Genomic DNA, 22,086 nt, shown 5'->3' with positions numbered 1-22,086 from the left:
CACAGAGACTCAAGAATAGGAGTTCTGCCATGTCAGACCCTTCTGGTGATGGGATCAGGGTCTTTCCCCTGCCCGACAGGGACAGAGCCCTGAAATGTCACTGGAGAGCAGGTTGCAGGCAATCTTCACAGAGTCCATTGCAAAGCTGTCAAGCAGGAAAAGGGGACCTGCAATGAGAGGCAAGTGTACAACAAGCAAAATGAGAGTCAATTAGAAACCTCAGAAACAAAGCAAGGGTAGTGACCCAAGCAGGGGAAATCAATGGGCTAATCGTGTGAAGAACGAGTGCCGTTGGGGGACAGCAATGGACTCGCTCAGCACGCACCACACACAGAGAGAACGTTACACCAGAGAAAACAGTAGAGGTTTTCTTCTTAAAAGTTGAGATATAGAAACAAGGCGAGAGGCTCCAACAAAGGAAACAGCACAGTGCAGCAGCTGACAAGAGTGAAGACAGATATGGACCTTTAGACAGAGAGAGATGCATGCCAAACTCAAAGCAGTAGCAAGAAAAAGTCCCAAGTACACATGGCATAGTAAAAGTTTAGAGCATAGGGATGGGGACCCAGCTCCATTGGCAGGGGGTTTGCTGGGTGTCCTAGTCAGGGTTTCTATTGCTGTGAAGAGACACCATAGCCATGGCAACTCTTATAAAAAAAAAAAACAACATTGAATTGGGGTGGCTTACAGCTCAGAGGTCTAGTCCGATATCATCATGGGGCATCATGGTGGCATGCAGGTGGACCTGGTGCTAGAGCTGAGAGTCCTACATCTTGATAGGCAGGGAACAGAAAGTGGTCTGAGTCACTGGGCATGGCTTGAGCATATATGAGACCTCGAATCCCAACTCCACATTGACACACTTCCTCCAACAAGACCACGCCTACTCCAACAAGGTCATACTTTCTAATATGGCCACTCCCTTTGGGGGTCATTTTCTTTCAAATCATCAAACTGAGCTTGCATGAAACCCTGAGTCTAATCCATAGCATCACATTTTTAATTAAAAAAAACTTCAGTACATGAAGTATCATGACTCTTAAACAATATCAAAGGCCAGCAGATGCCAAAGTTTTGAAGAAAAATCACTGTTAATCTTGACTTTTCTAGCCCGATGAAGCTATTTCACAGTGAGGGCCTGAGAACTGTTCTTAAAGAGCCAAGTAGTAAATACTTTGGACTTTGGGGCTATACAGTCACTTTCACAACTAAGACATATTATTTTGGGAAGGAATATAGCAATATTGAGTGATTTGGAAAAATTGCTGTGCAAATACTATATACAATTAAGTAGGTTAAAATAATATGGATCAAAAGGATAGCAATATACTGTATAGTTTCAAACCAACAACACAAACTCATACCCAGCGGTACAACCTCCTCTCAGCTCCAGTTACAAAGAATCTGATGCCCTCTTCTGGACTTGTCAGGTCATTGCATGCACATGGTGCACAAACTCACGCAGGCACACACACACAGTAAATGAAATGAATGAATGAATAAACATGTTTTTAAAAAGAGAAGGAGAAATAAGTCAAGAAATGAGTCATCTAAAAAAACACATATAATAAGACACAAATAGCTCAGTATCTCAAGATGTCAGACAAATCCATTAAATGTCAAATACTATTTCATTAGATCATCATAAAACACCACAATGCCCGGAGAAGCATTGGCACAGAACCCTCCTAAAGGGCTGTCTACAGCAACTAGATTGGTAGTGACAGAGCTGATATTATTTCTACACTGTAGCTAACAGCCAGTTCCTGTGGAAGATTTTTTTATCTTCGGGTTCAATTCATATATAAGTCAGTCCCCAATTTTTGATGGTTTGATTCACAATTCTGTGATGTTCGGATGTTGCAAACCCAAGACATGGTCAGTACTAATTATTCTTCACTGAACTCTGAATGTTGGTCTTTTTCTGGGCTAATGATAGCTGCGCCAGTCCTCTCTCAAGATGCTGGAGAGCAGCTATCTCCTGGATGAACACCCGTAACTGTGGAGGGATGTTTGGTAGGTGAGACACATCTATTCCATTTTCAAATTAGTGGTGTCTTCAATTTATGGGCAGGTAATCAGGACATAACTCCCTTGTAAGTCGAGGAACGTCTTGAGTCCCTTCCATGAGCTGATAGCTCAAAACGGAACAAATTGGATTGGAAGAGAATTAAGGTGTTTCGACTTTAAGGTTCCAAGATTTAATGTTCCTACACACACGTGACATCTTTGTGGGCAGGGTTTTTGCCAGCTGTCGGGTACACGAAGGATGCAGGACACTGGTTAGATAGAGGACAGGGTTGCTGTTTGGACAGCTAACATCTGCAGTGCGGTCCCAATGCCATGTTGTCGCTGGGCTGTGCTAAGGAGCCTTCTCCAGGTGAACAGATGCTGTTCCTGCCATCCGCTGACGGGTCACATGGAGATTGGCCTGTACGAGGTAGCGGAGGGCCTTTTACTCCTAATATGTTATGAAAGTTTGATCTGAGTGGGAATTTTCTGTCACGGGTGATTAGTATCAGCTCAGATTAATATTCGCTTACTGTAATTCAGTATGAAAAGCGCCAGCATAAGAGCATGTTGTGATCAGATGGAGAAAGATGGCAGAACAGTGCTAAACACACGTTCTCGTGGCTTCCCACCCTCCCAGCTCTCTGATTATTCGGAATTTGTTGAGTTATCCAGCCCCATTCTGTTCACAAATACATAACCTCCACCATAACGAGAATGATGACGAAAGCAGGTGCAAGGGGTGCACAGCTGTTATCCTCACACTTGTGAGGATGCAGCAGGAAGATTGTGTCCTGAAGGCTACCCTGGACTTGATGGTTAGACCCTATCTTAAAATGAACCAGCAAGGGCTGGGGAGATGGCTCCGTGTTTACGAATACTTGTTGCTCTTGCAAAGGACCAGGATTCAGATTCCAAGCACACACGTGGTGGCTCGCAACCATCTCCTTGTCTCCTGGAATGGTTGCACATCCACAATGACCTGCAGGGACTTACTCCACTTGACCTAGTGAATTCTGTCTCCCATGAATAGGGTTGTCGGGCAGAGAGAGCCTCTCCTGGTGACTGAGTTCTGACCTAAAACATGGCAGCATTCTGTCTCTGTCCAGAGCAGTGGATCATAGAGTTGGTGGCCAAGTGAGTAGCAGCAGTGTCCCCTGGAAACTGGTTAGAAATGCATGTGCCCAGGCCCCGCCCCTGACCAACTGATTCTGAAGCTTGAGGAGGAGCCCAGTGGGAAGTGAATATGTGACCAAGCCTCCTGACAGAAATCATGCTCTGCCCATGGCTGGCAATAATCCCAGTGGAAGAGAGACCCTGATCCTGACCCCAACTCCCTGCCCTTGCACTTGACAAGCTCCGTCTGTGTTTACCAACCCCACCTCCTGTTTTCTCTTCCCCCCCTTCACCTCACAGCATGACCATATTTAACTCATGTGGAGAGGGAACCCGATGGGGCAATGTCACCCCAGATGCTCGGGTAAACTTTATAATGTTTAAAGATTTTATTTTTATTCCTGCGTTTGTGCATGTGAGTGCGGTGCCCACGGATGCCAGAAGGGGGTGTCAGACCCCACCTCCACCCACCCCCATGCTGGAGGTATAAAGTGATTGTGTGCCACCTGATATGGGTGCTGGGGACCTAACTTGGGTCCTCTGCAAGAAAGAGCGCTACACACTCTTAACCCACAAGTTGTCCCTCCAGCCCTAGGAAATGCTGTCATTTTATCAAGTGCTCTTAGAAATATTTAAAAGCTCCATAGAAACCATCCCAAGGTGTTCTCTAGGTATCAAGAGCAAGAATTGTGTGGGTGTTGAGGGATGTGCATTTAAATAAGATTATCAGTCTACGGAAACACCCTGGCCCAATCTCTGCACTCACCAGTGTTAATTCTTTGCTGTTTTCTCCACTCCTCCCCCACTGCTCTCTCCCAGGTTAACCTGGCAATAACATGGGTTTCCAACATCCTACAGATCAGAAGGTCGGGGTCAGTTATTATGGTTCTCACAGAGCGCCACTGTCGAGGCAGAGTGTATAATGTGCACTGAGAGATGATGTGTGAGACAGAACTCAGTTCTCCTATGTTGTAGCCTGGAGTGGCAAAGCCTGCATTAGACTCAGCACAGTGTTCAGAGGAAACGGGAAGGAGAGCAATGTCCCATCCGGATGGGGATATTCTGGGAAAGGAGGAAGGAGTGCTGACTGCTCAGATAAGGATTCCAATTGTGCAGTAGATCTTGGAGGGTGAGTTTGATCATGGTTTGGAGGACTGGAGGGGGGAAGGGAGAGGACCCAAGTGGAGATAGTTCGCTTGAGTATCACCTCTTGCAAGCAAGCTCTAGAAAGATGACTGTGTTTTATTGAGGACCTACTATGTGCCAGAAATGAAAGTTCTCCTAATGGCGCTCTTTGTCCTCTTTGGACACAAAGATGGTTTTGTGTTCACCCAGCCCAAGAGGCAAGGAAAGAGGGGTGTAATTTGTAGTTTTCTGTCATTGTGGGGGAAGAATTTTAATGCTCTCTTGATTCTGACTGACGAGGAACTCTGTAATGCCCCTCACAGGCTCCTGTGTCCCCAGCACTTTGTCCCGAGCTTGTGGCACAGTTCTGAAGGCTGTAGGACCTTTAGGAGACGGGGCCTGGATGGGAAGATGGCTGAAGGTTGTAGTCCAACCTTGGCAGAAAGTGGAGGGGGGGTGTACCTCAGCTACCGTGGACAGAGCTGCTCCCAAACCAAACTGTCTCTACTTAGATGAACAACTCTCCAAAATCACAAGCCCAAATCAGCCTTCCCACCTGTGAATTGTTTCAGTCTGGTACTCTGTTTGCAGGGATGTAGACATTCACTACTCTAAGGGACTACTGTATCATATACACGTTAGAAATAAGACTCGGCTTTCTCTAATTTCTTCAAGTCCCCATACGTGCCTCCACTGTAGAAATACTGATTCCTCTGTCTGGATATAATTTATGAACTGGACTTTGAATATGACACAGCTGAACACAATGGGTCTTTAAAGTCCCGCTTATAAGAACAGACAGGTCATTGGCTTATCTAGATGAGGAAAAAAATAAAGTGTATGAAGGGGGAAAATTCCTTTTCAAGTTTTATAATTACGATGTGAAAATTCAGTTAATTTCTTTTATCACAGCAAGTCATTAAAGACTGAAGAAGGCCCCCAGGCTTTTGTTCCAGGCACAGTCCCCGAGAGGTTTAGTGCTCTGTCATCCAAATGGGCCCGATTGCAGCAGGGGACCTCTATCTTCAGACTCCTGCTCTCCGTCATTAGCATTGTGTTATCTAGCTCTTCAGACTGATTCTTAATTTTTATGCTTGCAATTAGGAATGATTTACAGGGACATTCATTGCCCGACCTGTCCTGAGTCATTAAATTCACCTAGGTTGAGTAGCCCGATGTGCACCTGAAATGAACCAAATCAGTGGCATTATCTTACCGGGCTTTCCAGAGGTTTTTAGGAATCTAGGAGGGGGCTCCATTCTCCCTCTCAACTCCTGGCTTTAATGGGAAAAATATTTTTAATTGATAAAAGAGCTAATTAGCCAAGGCTAAGAGGTGCACACTAGTTGTGCAGTAGATCTTGGAGGGTGAGTTTGATCATGGTTTGGAGGACTGGAGGGGGGAAGGGAGAGGACCCAAGTGGAGATAGTTCGCTTGTGTTTCACCTCTTGCAATCAAGCTCTGGAAAGACGCCTGTGTTTATTGGGCACCTACTATGTGCCAGAAAGGAAAGTTCTCCTAACGGCACTCTTTCTCCTCTCTGTGGTCTGTGTTGCAGTGCTCTGATGCTAAGAATGGGAAATTCCTCAAGCTAGCCTTGATGATGCAGAAACAAAGTGCTTTCTTCCTCTAAGGATGAAGGTTCCTGTCTTCCTCTGTCACTGAGGAGGTTGGCTGCTGTTCTCACTCCACTTCTTGTCTTTTTATTGTGCCTCTTTTTGTCTCGCTGGCTCCCTCTGCTCCTTTGCTTTTCAGTTGGAGCTGGGTAGCCACTCGAGTCCCGTCTGCCTATCACCTTCCAGTTTAAGTCACCACCACAGCCTGGCAACCGTCTCCACTCTTCTCTGTTGGCATTCTCTACAGGACAGCGTTGTTTCTTATTAGTTAGTGGGCTTTGAGTCAGGAATTTGTCCCTTGTGGCCAGAAAGGACACGGGTCATGAGCAGAACAAATAGTGTCAGGGAAATGATTATCTATCTGGTACATTTTTACGGCAAGTATGATTGGACACAGCACAGAAGCTGATGGAGGTCAAGTTGTTTGTTACGATCAGCTGCCAGGTAGAGGAGACAGGAGCGAGAGACAGGTGCACCTAAGTCCATTCTCTTGCCTTCTGCCTGGTGTGCTGATTCTGTAATGTCTTTGCCATTTGCTGCACAGAAGTGTGAGCAGAGGACCCTCAACACTCACGCTGATTGCTGGTGAATCTGATTGGAGAGCCCATGACAGTTGGGGCACTATAAACAATACCATCTTCTATCTAAGTCTGGTGCTTTTTCTGTGTTTGGTGGCGTCTAAATAGTGTATCTCACAGCAATTACCAGTGATGAAAGAGAAGACATCTTGCTTCATTTTGAGCTTTCGAAAGAGCCCAAAGGATATAGGATTGAAAGACAAACTAAGTATTTGATTAAGGTTTTAACACTAGAGCCCATGAGGAGAAGGGAACAGAGGCAAGCCTTTCCCTCACTGCCGAAGGATGGAGACCCGGACCTCTGTTTGCCACCTCTAGCAGGTGTCAGCTGTGTGTCTGAGAAAGCTGCTTGACTGTTCTGATCATTGTTTCTTCCTCCGGGAGGTGAGGGTGATAGAGTTGCCAGAACTGGAGCAGCAACATGGGTACTAAGTACAGCTTTATACACAAGTGTTCCTCCCATGACTGTTACTTCTCCATCCTTCCTGTCCTTCAGGACAGAACAAGGACTTTGTCCAGGCCATAGTGCTAGCAGTTGTTCTAGAGCTAAGAATTCTCTGGAAAATCCTAGTAATTAAGGAACTATAGCGTTTGTTTTTTTTTTTCCAGCAACCATTCCCTCCATTTGGTAAAAATCACACCCTCATATTGGGTGGTCAGTACCTCTTCTCTTCAACAAGGCTGTTCACAATTCAGTGTCACCCAGGCCTACACAGTGTTAGACCCATCTACTTGACCTCTCTGATTCGACCAAAGCTGGACACGTGATTAGAGATGATTAAAATGAGAACTTCATTCAGAAGCGGGCATCCCGGAGCTCTGCTCTCTTGGAGGAGTGTGGAACTACAAAGACTTCATTGACTTCTATTGAGACTCCTGGCTACTTCAACAGAAAGCCACTGGGGGCAATGGAATGGAGAGCTAGAGAGGGATCAGGACTTCAATCCTTAGTGACCTTGGCACTGCACTTGAGCATGCTCTACAGGAGCCAGGGGCCTCCCCTTCCTCCTTAAGCTTTTAAAGCTACCTTTCTATCGCTAGACACTGGTAGAGTCTTAGGGGAGACAGAGACTCAGTTTCTTCTATTCCGATGCATGAATGATAAGGAACAATTTAGGTTCCAGGGATGCCTATTCCTCAGTCAAAGCCATTTGACCATCAAAGGCTGGCTGCCCTGTTCTATATTTCTACTTGTTAATGGCCTTCTAGAAACTAAGCCACCATATTCTTTTCCTCTTCTCTCCCTCCCTCCCTCCCTCCCTCCCTCCCTCCCTCCCTCCCTCCCTCCCTCCCTCCCTCCCTCCTTCCCTCCCTCCCTCCCTCCTTCCCTCCTCCCTCCCAGCTTTCTTTCCTCTATCTTCCTCCTCCCTTCTTTCCTTCCCTTCCTTCTCCCTCCCCATTCCTTCCTTCCTTGCTTTCCTCCCTTCCTCCTTCCCTCCCTTCTTCATTCCCTCCCTCCTTCCCTCCTTCCCTCGCTCTCCCTCTCCCATCCCTTCTTCCTTATGTGTGGTTATATGCATATGCAGAGGCCTGCGAGCCTGTAGAGACCAAGACAGACAGAGCAGTGTCTTGGTCTCTCATTCTCCACCTTATTCCTTTGAGACAGTATCTTTCAATAAATCTGGGGCTCCCTTGGTGGCCAGCAAGCTTCAGTAATCCTTGTCTCCACCTCACACAGCATTCTCATTGCCATACCTGGCTCTTTAGGTGGGTGCTGGGATCTGAACTCAGGACCTCCAGCGTATGCAGCAAAGGTTCTTACCCAGAGGCATTTCTCCAGCACTGTGATTACAGTGTGCATACAGACGACGTGCCTCACAGCTGGCTGGCACCACTCTCAGCTTCCTCACTGCACCCCACTGGGATGTGCACCTCATCTCCATCCCAAACCACTCAACTGACTTACCTGCAGGCTCATACTCACAGTTCAAGATAAACAGCCCTTGGTGTGCTTGCTGTCACAGCTCTGACTTGGAAAGATTCCCCGCTGTCCCTGCATTGTTCAGGTGTCTTCTCAGCGACATCTATAATCAGTGTGTGTGTGTGTGTGTGTGTGTGTGTCCAGCTTCCCATTCTCTCAGGCCTGCCTGGCCTTACCTTAGTCATCAACTCTGCAGTTTCTCCCACTTTCAAATGATGTTTCATGATCACCCCCGACACACACACACACACACACACACACACACACACACACACACCATGTTTTTCTGCACCAAATATGCTGTTTTGGATGAGGCAGCCCTGAGGATGTCCTGTCTCTTCAGCTGAACAAACTAGCCTGGAATTTCGTGCCATCGATAACTGGTGATACAATTCAGGCGCAGCCTCGATTTTCTCATCTAGGCAATGGAGATGTCTTGGGCTTTCCTCACTCCCCCTTCCCCGCACCAATCCCCAGCCGGGCCTAGCAGGAGATTCAGATACATTTGGCTTGGGAATTTGGCAACAATGCCCTTTTCTCAAATCCATTTGCATCTACTATTCTGCACCAAGAGCAGGAGTCTCCCGAGGAGTGGTGCTCGGGAAAATGTTTTGAACAGCCAGCATCCATGTACATGCATGCAGTCAATATGGATTTCACTAATAACAAAAGACACTTGGCACACAGTTCGCAAACGGTAATGAAACCTACAATCCTGTGTATTGTAAATTCCATACAGCTAATTGGTTTGCAGAACCAATTTACAGAACACTGTTAGGAATTTGGGCTGAATTCTTCTACCTTTAGCCAACCTTGTGCTGCAGTTGACACACGATGCACTTCTGGAATGGAATGTTGGTTGACATTTTTGTTTGTGTTGATGAATGAAAACTGTGTGGTGGGCTTTAAAACCTAAGTTTTTAAGAGTCAGGAAGACAGCCCCATTGGTAAAGTGCTTGCTTTGCAAACATGAAGACCTGAACTCTCTCATCAGAACCTGGGTAAAAAGAGCCAAGTGTGTGGCATACACTGGGGAAGCAGAGACAGGTGGGTCTATGAGTTTCGCTGGCCAGCCAGCCCATCTTCAAAACAATTTTTAAATGTATTTTATTTTTTATGTGTATGGGTGTTTTACCTGCATGCATGTACACCACGTACATTCCTGGTGCCTGCAGAAAGCAATAGAGGGCACTGGATTCCCTGGGACTGGAGTTGCAGAAGGTTATGAATTGCTACATGGGTGCAGGGAATTAGACCTGGGTGCTCTGCAAGGGCAGCTATGGCTCTTAACAGCTGAGCTTTCTCTCTCCAGCTCAGCAACTGTTCCATCTTAATTGTCAGGTTCCAGGCCACTGAGAGATTTGCTAAACAACACAAAAGGTGAAAAGCATCTGAGAAGGGACTGCCAATGCTATCAGGTTGCCTTCTGGCCTTTATAAGGTCACACACACAAATACACACACACACACACACACACACACACACACAAGACCAGGGACATTTGTGGAAGAAAGACTGGGCCAGCAACCTAGGCCAGAGCAGGACTGGGGCAGCAAACTCCATAGAAGCAGGTACAGGGAGCAACCAATGAGCAAGTGGGCCAGAGCCAGAGACCGCTGTGGGTCCTGGTGTGAATCTGGGACCTTTGAGGGAGTAGACGTGAGCCAGCACCCCTGCGGGTCTAGGCATGAGTCTGGGACCTCTGAGAGAGAAGATCAGAGCCAGAGACATTTGCAGGACTAACCCTAAGCCAGGGACCTCTGCAGGAGCAGATCCACACCAGGGACATTTACAGAAACAGGTCTGAGCATGCAACCTAGGGCAGAGCAGGCCTGAGACAGCAAACTCCACAGGAGTGGAGCAAACCCTAGAAGCACTGAGTGACCTCCAGGAACACAGGGTGACCAATGGGGTAACTAGAACCGTGGCACTGACTGTACCACAAGGAACAACCATCTGAGCCTTGGATTCACTGGCACCTATAACATTAATCACTAGAGACATAGATAGCCCCAACCACACCACTAAGTGGAAAAGATGAGTAGACAAGGTAAGAACACATGCAACACCACAAAGAAAAACATAACACCAGTAAAATCTAGAGACCCAATAACAGCAAGACTTGAACAACCAAATATAGATGAAGCATAAGAAAATGACCTAAAAAATAAGTTCAGGAGAATGTTTGAGACTCTTAAAGAGGAAATGAGAAATTTCCTCAAAGAAATGGAGGAAGAAAACAAACAAAAAATTGGAAGACATCAACAAACTCTTAAAGAAAACCAAGAAAAGGCAGTCAAACATATGAAAGAAACTATTCAAGACTTGGAGACTGAAATAGAAACAGTAAAGAAAACACAAGCTGAGGGAATTATAGAAACAGAAATCATGAGAAAACGATCCAACCACAAATGCAAGCATAAACAGCAGAATACAAGAGATGGAAGAGAGACTCTCTAGTGCTAAAGATACAATAGAGGAAACAGACTCATTAGTCAAAGAAAACATTAAACCTAACAAAAGCTTAACCCAAAATATCCAAGAAATATGGGACAGCATGAAAAGACCAAACCTAAGAATAATAGGTATAGAAGAAGGATAAGAAGTTTTTTTTTTTGTTTAAACAAAAAAAAGGGAAATGATGTAGGAGGGTCTTCTGTTTTAATAAAGAATAAAGAAACCTAAGAATAATAGGTATAGAAGAAGTATAAGAACGCTAACTCAAAAGCACAGAAAATATATTTAACAAACTCATAGAAGAAAACTTACCCAACCTAAAGAAAGATATCCCTATAAAGATATAAGAAGCATACAGAACACCAAATAGACTGGATCAAAAAAAGTCCCCTCACCACATAATAATCAAAACACTAAACATACAGAATAGAGAAAGAATATTAAGAGCTGTAACATATAAAATATTAAGGCCAAGTAACACATAAAGGCAGACCTATCAGACTATCAGATTATACCTGACTTCTTATTGGAGACAATGAAAGCCAGAAGGTCATGGTCAAGCATTATGCAGACATTAAGAGACCACAAATGCCAGCCCAAATTATTATACCCAGCAAAACTTTCAATCACATAGAAGGACAAAACAAGATATTCCATGACAAAACCAGATTTAACCAATACCTAGCCACAAACCCAGCCCTACACAAAATACTAGAAGGAAAACGCCAGCCCAAGGAAGTTGGCTACATCAACAAAAACACAGACAATTGATAATCTCACAGCAGCCAATCCCAAAGAAGGGAAAAACACACAAATTAACATCAACAACAATAAAAACTAAATTAGCAGGAGATAGCAATCACTGGTTATTAATCTTCCTTAATATAAATGGACTCAACTCACCTATAAAAAGGCACAGGCTAACAGATTGGATATGAAAACAGAATCCATCCTTCTGCTGCATACAAGCAACATACCTCAACCTCAAAGACAGACATCGCCTCAGAGTAAAGGGTTGGGAAAAAATTTCCAATCAAATGGACCTAAGAAACAAGCTGGTGTAGCTATCCTAACATCTAACAAAATACTTCAAACTAAAATCAATCAAAAGACAAAAAGGACATTTCATATTAATCACACGAAAAACCCATTAAGAGGAAATTTCAATACTAAATATCTATGCTCCAAATAAAAGGGCACCCTCATATGTAAAAGTGTAGTAGGAGCTGTGGGCAGGCCTATTTTTCATCCTGCCCGGATCACACACGGCTAGCTTTACACACAAAATAACAACACACAAATTGTATTATTTTAAACACTGCTTGGCCCATTAGCTCTAGCCTCTTACTAGCTAACTCTCACATCTTGATTAACCAATATTTATTAATCTGTGTAGCACCACGAGGGGTGGCTTACCAGAAAGATTCTAGCCTGCATCCATCTCCGAGAGGAGAGTCATGGCAACTGCCTGAAGCATCTGCCTGACTCTGCTTTCTTTCTCCCACAATTCTGTTCTGTCTACTCCACCTACCTAATTTTCTGTCCTATTAAAGGGCCAAGGCAGTTTTGACCCTCCTCCGTCATAAAAGAAACACTTCTAAACTTTAAATCATACATTAAACTCAACACACTAATAGTGGAAGACTTCAACACTCAACTCTCACTACTGGAAATGTCAGTCAGACAGAAAATTAACAGAGAAATAAGGGAACTAACAGATATTATGTACTTAGCAGATGTCTATAGGATATTCCATCCAAACATAAAAGAATATACTTTCTTCTCAGCACATCATGGAACCTTTTCAAAAATTGACCACATACTTGGTAACAAAACAAACCTCAACAAATACAAAAAAATTAAATAACCCATCTTATCAGATCACCATGGCTTAAAACTAGAATTCAACAGCAATACTAATTCCAGAAAGTCCACAAACACATGAAAATTAAACAGTGCTCACCTGAATCATTAATGGGTCAAGGAAGAAATAAAGGGAGAAATTAAAGACTTCCTAAAATTTAGTGAAAATGACCACACAACATACCAAATTTATAGGACACAATGAAAGCAGTCTTAAGAGAAAAGTTCATAGCACTAAATGCCTACATAAAGAAGCTGGAAAAATTCCATACTAGTGAATTAACAGAACATTTGAAAACTTTAGAACAAAAAGAAGCAAACTCACCCAAGAGAAGTAGATGGAAGGAAATAATCAATTTGAGAGCTGAAATCAACAAAATAGAAACAAAGAAAAGAATACAAAGAATCAATGAGACAAAAAGTTGGTTCTTCGAGAAAATCAACAAAATAGACAAACCTTTATTCAAACTAAACAAAAGGTAGAGAGAGAAAATACCCAAATTACCAAAATCAGAAATGAAAAAAGGGGCATGGAGTAAATCCAGAGAATCATCAGGTCATATTTCAAAAACCTGTACTCCACAAAATGGAAAACTTAAAAGAAATGGACAACTTTCTAGATAAATATCACTTACCAAAATTAAATCAAGACCAGATAAGCAAATTAAACAAACCTATAACTGCTGAAGAAATAGAAACAGTCATCGAAAGTTTCCCAACCAAAAAAAAAAAAAAAAAAAAAAAAAGCCCAGGACCATAATCCACAATTATCAAGTCGGCTTCATCCCAGAGATGCAGGGGTGATTCAACATATGAAAATCTGTCAACGTAATCCACCATATAAACAAACTGAAAAATAAAAACCACATGATTATCTCATTAGATGCCGAAAAACCTTTCAACAAAATACAACATCCCTTCATGATAAAGGCCTTGGAGAGAGCAGGGATACAAGCAACATACCTAAACGTAATAAAGGCAATATACAGCAAGCCAACAGCCAACATAAAACTAAATGGAGAGAAACTCCCAGCGATTCCACTGAAGTCAGAAACAAGACAAGGTGGTCTGCTCTTGCTGTATCTATTCAATATAGTTCTTGAGGTCCTAGCTAGAGCAATAAGACAACAAAAGGAGATCAAGGGGATACAAATCAGAAAATAAGAAGTCAAACTCTCACTATTTGGTGATGATATGATAGTTTACATAGGTGACCCCAAAAAATCTACCAAAGAACTTCTACAACTCATAAACAGTTTCAGTAATGTAGCAGGACACAAGATTAACTCAAAAAAATCAGTAGCCCTCCTGTACACAGATGATAAAAGGACTGGAAAAGAAATCAGAGAATCAGCATCTTTAACAATAGCCACAAGTAGCATAAAATATCTCGGATTAAATTAACTCTAACCAAACAAGTGGAAGACTTGCTTGACAAGAACTATAATCTTTGAAGAAAGAAATTGAAGAAGACACCAGAAACTGGGAAGATCTCCCATGCTCTTGTGTAGGTAGAATTAACATAGTAAAAATGACAATCTTACCAAAAGCAATCTATAGATTCAATGCAATACCCAGCAAAATCCCAGTAAAATTCTTCACAGACCTCAAAAGAATGATACTCAACTTCATATGGAAAAACAAAAAACCCAAGATAGCCAAAACAAATCTGTACAATAAAAGAACTTCTAGAGGCATCACAGTCCCTGACTTCAAGCTCTACTACAGAGCTACAGTTCTGCAAACAGCGTGCTATTTGCATAAAAACAGACAGGAGGACCAATGGAACTGAATTGAAGACCCAAATATTAATCCATACACCTTCGAACACCTAATTTTTGTCCAAGAAGCAAAAAATATCAAATGGAAAAAAAAAGCATATTTAACAAGTGGTGCTGGCATAACTAGATATCAACATGTAGAAGAATAAAAATAGACCCATATCTATCACCATGCACAAAACTCAAGTCCAATGGATCAAAGTCCTCAACATAAAGCCAGTCACACTGAACCTCATAGAAGAGAAAGTGGGAAGTACACTCGAACACATTGAACGAGAGACCACTTTCTAAATATAAGCCCAATAGCATAGACACGGAGAGAAACAATTAATAAATGGGACCTCCTGAAACTGAAAATCTGTAAAGCAAAGGACACAGTCAACAAGACAAAATGACAGCCTACAGAATGGGAAAAGATCTTCACTAACTCCACATCTAAAACATACAAAGAACTCAAGAAATCAGTCATCAAAAGAACACATAACCCAATAAAAAATGGAGTACAGACCTAAACAGAGAATTCTCAACAGAGGAATCTAAAATGGCTGAAAGATACTTAAGGAAATGCTCAACATCCTTAGTCATCAGAGAAATGCAAATCAAAACAACTCTGAGATTCCATCTTACACCTGTAAGAATGGCCAAGATCAAAAACGCGATGACAGCTTATGCTGGAGAGGTTGTGGGGTAAACTGTTACAGCCCCTTTGGATGTCAGTATGGTGATTTCTCAGAAAATTAAGAAACAACCTTCCTCAAGACCCAGTAATACCACTTTTGGGTATATATCCAAAGGATGCTCAATCGTGCCATAAGGACATGTGCTCAACTATGTTCATAGCAGCTTTGTTTGTCATAGCTGGAACCTGGAAACAACCTAAATGCCCCTCGACTGAAAAATGGATAAGGAAAATGTGGTACATTTACATGATGGAGTATTACACAGCAGAACAAAAAATGACATCTTGAAATTTGCAGGCAAATTGATGGAGCTAAAAAAAAAATCATTCTGAGAGAGGTATGATGAACCCAGACTCAGAATGATAATTATCACATATACTCACTCATAAGTGATTTTTAAACATAAAGCAAAGAAAACCAGCCTACAAATCACAATCTCAGACAACCTAGACAACAATGAGGACTCTAAAAGAGACATAAATAGATCTAATATACATGGGAAGTAGACAAAGACAAGATCTCCTGAGTAAATTGGGAGCATGGGGACCTTGGGAGAGGGTTGAAAGGGAGGGGAGAGGCAGGGAGGGGAGCAGAGAAAATTGTAGAGCTCAATAAAAATGAATAAATAAACCCCACACAAACATATTGGGACTATTGGGGACAGTATATTCTACATTATACCACCCATGCTACAGGCAAGATGTACATTCTAATCTGTATTTTAAGCATGTCCTTGTATCTTCAGCTGAGGGATCAACAAATCATGAATCTAGTCAACTCTGGCCTGTGCCTGTTTTTGCAGGTGACGTTCACTGGACCTCTGTGTGCCTGCTCACATGGGCCTGGGTGAGCAGTTGTAGAGACTGTATGAGCCACAGAGATCTATAGGAGATTCCTGCTGCTTCCTTCTGTCTCGCTATAATCAGTAAAACAAGTTAACTGGTTAGTCAAAAGCACCGATCTCCACGCTTTTGTCAATTATCACCACCATGGCCAAGTTCAAGCGCTGACTTGTGCAATAAAGGGCTGGAAAGAGCTTTGCAGCACGAAACAGTCTCAATGTGCAAGAACGACAGATCTAAATCAATGCAGAGCATATACAGACTAAAAACATAGTAAAACAGGGCTGCAGAGATGGCTCAGTGGTTAAGAGCACTGAGTACTCTTTCAGAGGCAGAGGACACAGGTTCAAGTCCCAGTCCCAGTACCAATATGGCAGGTTCTAAGGGACCAAACACCTTCTATTGGACTCGGTGGGCACCAGGTCTGCATGTGATGTACAAGCATACATGCAGGTAGAATACCTACACACATAAAACAAAGAAATAAATCTTCTTTAAGTTGTAGAAAAACAATTAGGAATAATAAGTGTTGAGTGTTTATGACTGTCACTTATTTCATTTTATGTGTATGCAATTTAATTTTTAGTAGTGGTAATATTTAAAACAAGTTGGTAAAAGCTTTGAAAATATAATAGTTAGTTCCTATGAGTACCGACCTTTGTCCTGGAGGAAATAAGAACCATTTCTCCACCACAGACAAAGGCATAGTTGTCGATTCTGTTGGCAATGGAATGGCAGCAGGGTGTGGGAGGGCGGCCAAAGGCAGACAGAGAACCAGGGGGCAGAACAGACGCCTTGAAAGAGAATATCACTAGAGGAGACTCCACCCAGACTCTGAGCAGAGAGTGGAGAGAGACTCGGGCTGCTGTTGCTTCGACCAAGCCAACTTCAGTTCTCTCTCATAATGTAAATAAGCCTCAAAAAGCTGGGCACAACCACAAGGGGCACACACTTGCCCTCCTGGCTCTTAGAAGACAGAAGTGGGAGGATTGTGAGTTTGAGGCCAGCTTGGGCTACGTGAAGAATTCCAGGCCAACCTGAGGATGTAGTGGGACCCTGTCTGAAGAACAACATCTCACAGAACTGAAAGGCCACTTTGCTAAAGGGCCCTCTGAAGTGATGGGACCCAGTCAAATCCCAGCACTTGCTCCCCATAGTGTAGACAGCAAAGAAAGGGACTTGTTTCCAGAGGTGGTGATGCTAGCCACCCAGCCATTGGCTCAGGGTATCATTGCGTGCTTGGCAAAGCCATTCTGGGTAAAATCAACACTGCTGCAGCATGGGGGTAATTTGGAATCTGAAGTACAAGTCTAACGAACTAGACACCCAGCAGCAGGTGATCAGCGACCCATCTTGTCTGCTGCTGGCGTCCCTTCTGTCTCCCCTGCCAAGGCAGTGTCTCGGCCTTATCATCTCGGTTGTGTGCACTTGCTGACCTTGGGGATGTGTGAGAACACTGGCTTCCAGCATGAGTCTCCCTGATAATGGTGGAGTCTGAAGCCTGCATCTCCTTTCGCTTTCCTTAGACAACTGTTCACCCCCGACTTTAACTGATTGTTTTTACATCTGATCCTTTCATTTATCTTCTCCTCCCATTTACCTCCCCCTGCCTCTGTGAACAGCTTGTATCTTTTTGATCCTGGGGACTCACCTGGAGGCTTGGCTGGGACACTGGGGTGATGTGACCCTGTTGTACATGGTCTTATTCTTCAGCGGGTTAGCCTAGACTTGCTCTCCTGGCAAAGGGAGGATCTATGAGGCAAGCAGGTTCACGGGGCTCTCAGGACCGAGACTTGGGATTTTTACAGCATTCCTTTCACTGTCCCCCACACCTCTGCCAGCTTATAAAGAACATGGAAGAAGGAAGCTTGCTCTTCGTCTGCTTTCTCTCCTTTTTGCTGGCAAGTCCAGTCCTTCGCTGACATTAGAACCTATTTCTTCAGGATTCTGGCATCTACTGAAGACCAGCTGAGACATCTAGCCTTGAGGATTTAACAGCTACTGGATTCCTTGGACTCTTGTTGAACAAGCTGGATCACAGCTGTAAGCCATTCTAATATATCACAAATGCACGCATGCACGCACATGTACACGCACATGCACGTATGCACATGCGCATGCACAAGCATGCACACACACACGTTTTTATTCTATCAGTACCATTCCCCTAGCATGCATGCAAACACACACACATGCACGCACATGCACATGCACACACATGCACACACGTGCATGCATGCATGTACACACACACATATTTTTATTCTATCAGTTCCAATCCCCTAGGAAACCATAACTAACACTAGGCCTGCCCAGAGCAACAGGAGATGGAAATTAGGGAATTATGGCACAAGGGCCTTAAATGTAAGAGGCCGTTAATGATAGCTGTTTGATGAACTGTTCTCTACAAAACCACCTGTTTTGAGCACACATAACTCTGGACAATCCTGCCTATGGCCCTGGTTTGCTCTATGACCCCACCCGTTATTTCTTCAAGCCTCACAAATCATTTGGGTCCTTGATGTCTTTTCGCTTTGAGGTTATACATTTGAATTCTTTCCTTACCATGTCTGGCTGAGGATGAACTGTCCCAGGAAGGGCCCTATTAGACTACATTAGACTCTGGAGGAGTATGCATTTGGAATCTCATTATTTCAAGGGTGTGTGACTCACTGTGTTAGCATTTCCAGGAACATCCCTCCTCCTTTCCGATTTTCTGCTTTGCTCCTCGGAAACCACAGTCTTCTGGTTTTCCTCCCACCTCCTGGTCTGCGTAGTCTTGGCGCACCTGCTTTAGGTTGGCTCTTCCCGATGCAGAGCCTATCTCCACCCTCAAAAGGCAAAGTTTTACAGAGAAGGAAAAGACGAGGGGTACACAGGAGGGCTGCCCAGAAGCAGGCTTGATGCAGGGCTTTGGGACAAGTCATCGTTTGGGAGGTGACTTTGGAAAACCTGGAGAAGAGTAGACAGGTAAGGTGGGGAAGGGAGTGAAGTCAGCATAGATTCAATTAGTGAGACAGTCGCTGCTGAGAGCACCTGGGGGTCAGCCCCAACTGGGTCTCCATGTGCTGGTGTGGAGCACACGTCAGTTGTCCCATGAGAGGCCAATGAAGCCGTGATAGTTATTCAGTCACCTCATCCCTCAGGGCTAGCCTGCCACTTCCTGCTTATGCAAGCCTCAATTTGCGGGGAACCTCTCTGATGGTGTTTAGGCCATGTGGGCTGCTGTAACAAAATGACTGAAGCTCAGAATTTGTAAGGAAAAGAGACTCATTTTTACTTGTGATTCTGGTAGCTGAGCAGTCTGAACCAAACGGTGTCTGGCATCTGGTGAGCATCTCCCTCCACCTTGGCTGTATCACAATGTTGTAGAGAAAGGAAAAAGGAAACAGCTAAGCAGCCACAAGCAGAAGAGACTACAAGATGAGCCAGGAAACCAGAGATGGGAGGGGCAGACTTGCTCTCAATAGTGCCCTCTGGTGGTGCTTCTCTTCCTGGGTGTCACCTCATAGGTGACACCTCTGAAGCCAGCAGATCGCCCTTTCTCTCCCACCCCAGGCTTTCTTATTCCCAGTCCTTGATTCAGGTAGGACTCTATCAGCTTGGCTCCAGGTAGGCGTGATCAACGAGCTCCGGGCTCTTAGCTGCGGTAATTGGCTTGGTGTTGGACGAATGACCCAGGCCTGGCCAATCAAAGTACCTCAACTGTCTGGTTATAGGATTTCCTGATATTAAGAAAGCTGGCTCTAGGAGGGCATGGTTTCTTGTGTCTAGCACCTAGCCCTAGCTCCAGATACTTATATGACTTTCTGTTGAAAAAATGAACATTAACTACTACTTGACAGGTCTGAATACTGGATATTCTAATAATTAATGCACCAAATATTTTTTAAAATATTTAATCATCTGAGTGGATTAAAAATGTTCCCCGAATGCTTTTCTAAAAAAATTATCACTTTCACCATTAACAAGATTTTCAGAGCCCTGTGTAGAAAGATTCAGTAATCAAATCCAATAGTGGACTCACAGGTTCATGAGACTTAACCTTATTTGGATGGATGTAGAAGAGACTCCATGACCTATCTTGCCATTGCTGTGTGCCTTTTTAGGGAATCCAGCAAGGGGCATTTGCTAATTACATTAAATTATTCCCTAGTCCTCTGGTTCTGAGTGGATTCCAGAAGTAATGGGCTTGATGTCATGGAAAGTTAAGGGGCTTGTGCTGTGCCTTGCTTGCCTTTCTGTTGTAAGGAGGCAACTTGTTCATTTCCCAGCTGCCCAGACTCCCAAAATAATCACACAGAAACTGTATTAATAAATCACTGCTCGGACATTTACTTAAGTGTATTGCTAGCTAGCTCTTTCATCTAGAATTAACCCATATCCATTATTGTATATTTTACCATGAGGCTTGTGGCCTACCAGCAAGGTTTAAGCATGTCTATCTCTGGCGGTGGTTCCTTGGCTTCTCTCTCACTCTACCTCCTTTCTCCCAGCATTCAGTTTAGTTTTCCCCGCCTACCTCTATTCTGCTCTGCGCAGGCCTAAGATAGTTTCTTTATTAACCAATGGTATTCACAGCATACAGAGGGGAATCTTACATCACAGTCTCTCTTGGGTGGATTTGAAAGGCATTTGAGCCTGGCTACCCAGCTAAACAATTCGCTCTGCTCAAATGGCGTATCTCCTCAGACTGTCTTAGTTTTAGATATATATTCTCCTCCACCTCCCACCCCCTCCACCCCACTCCAACCCCTACCCCTGCCCTGTGAACCTTGTTAAACCCTTTCACAGTGCCCATTGCCTTTTGGCCTTTAAAAGAATGAAGTTATTCTGTCATTTGAAAGACATTGTGTCTTTGATTTTTTTTCATCCACTCAAGCTCATGTATGTAAATGAGTTTTTCAAAGCTCTCTACACCCAATTCTTTCTTTTCCCCACAAAAGTAGTTTTATGATTTTGCTAGCATGACATGTTCATTTTCAAAAATGCAATAAAATTTAGGAAGATATAATTAGAAGATGTGTTTGCCTTGTGTGTGCTGGTTAGGGCTTTGTTTTTGTTTTTTGTCAGCTTGACATAAGCTGGAGTCATTTGGGAAGACAGAAGCTCAAATGAGAAGATGTCCATATTAGATTAACCTATAGGCAAGTCTTTAGGGCACTTTTTTTAAATTAGTGATTGATTTGAGAGGGCTCAGCCCGCTGTGGGCAGTGCCATGTCTAGGAAAGTGGTCCTGGGTTGTGTTGTTAAAAAGCACGTTGAGCAAGCCATGAGGAACAAGCTGGTTCGCGATGTTCTTCCACAGCCTTTGCCTCAATTTCTGCCTTCAATTCCTTCCTTGAGTCTCTGCCCTGCCTTCCTTTCATGCCAGACTATTGACTGAGTGGAGAAATAAACCCTTATCTTCTTGGGTAGCTACCAGCTATGTGATTATTACAGCAATAGCAAACAGACTAGAACATTGTTACTAGCACCAAAGAGACTAGGTTCGTTAAGAGATCCATATATCTGATGTTCACACCTTGGTCCATTTCTCTCCAAAATGTTTCTTCTTTAAAATATGTCCATGGATATGTAACTTACTTAAAGAAAGACACACTGTAGGAATTTTAAAAACCAAAAGCATTTCTGAAGGATGTGTGTCCCTGTGTTCACAGGTGTGCACATCATGTGCGCATGTGCAGGAGGAAGCCAGCCTGTGTTCACAGGTGTGCACATCCGTGTGCACATGTGCAGGAAGAAGCCAGCTTGTGTTCACAGGTACACATCCGTGTGCACATGTGCAGGAGGAAGCCAGCCTGTGTTCACAGGTGTTCACATCCATGTAAGCATGTGTAGGAGGAAGCCAGCCTGTGTTCCAGGTGTGTACATCCATGTGCCCATGTGCAGGAGGAAGCCAGCCTATGTTCACAGGTGTGCACATCCGTGTGCCCATGTGCAGGAGGAAGCCAGCCTATGTTCACAGGTGTGCACATACATGTGTGCATGTGCAGGAGGAAGCCAGCTTGTGTTCACAGGTGTGCACATCAGTGTGTGCATGTGCAGGAGGAAGCCAGCCTATGTTCACAGGGGTGCACATCTGTGTGTGCATGTG

Source organism: Arvicola amphibius, chromosome 5 (assembly GCF_903992535.2).
Source record: "Arvicola amphibius chromosome 5, mArvAmp1.2, whole genome shotgun sequence".
Lineage (NCBI taxonomy): Eukaryota > Metazoa > Chordata > Mammalia > Rodentia > Cricetidae > Arvicola > Arvicola amphibius.
This window is presented reverse-complemented; position numbering follows the sequence as displayed.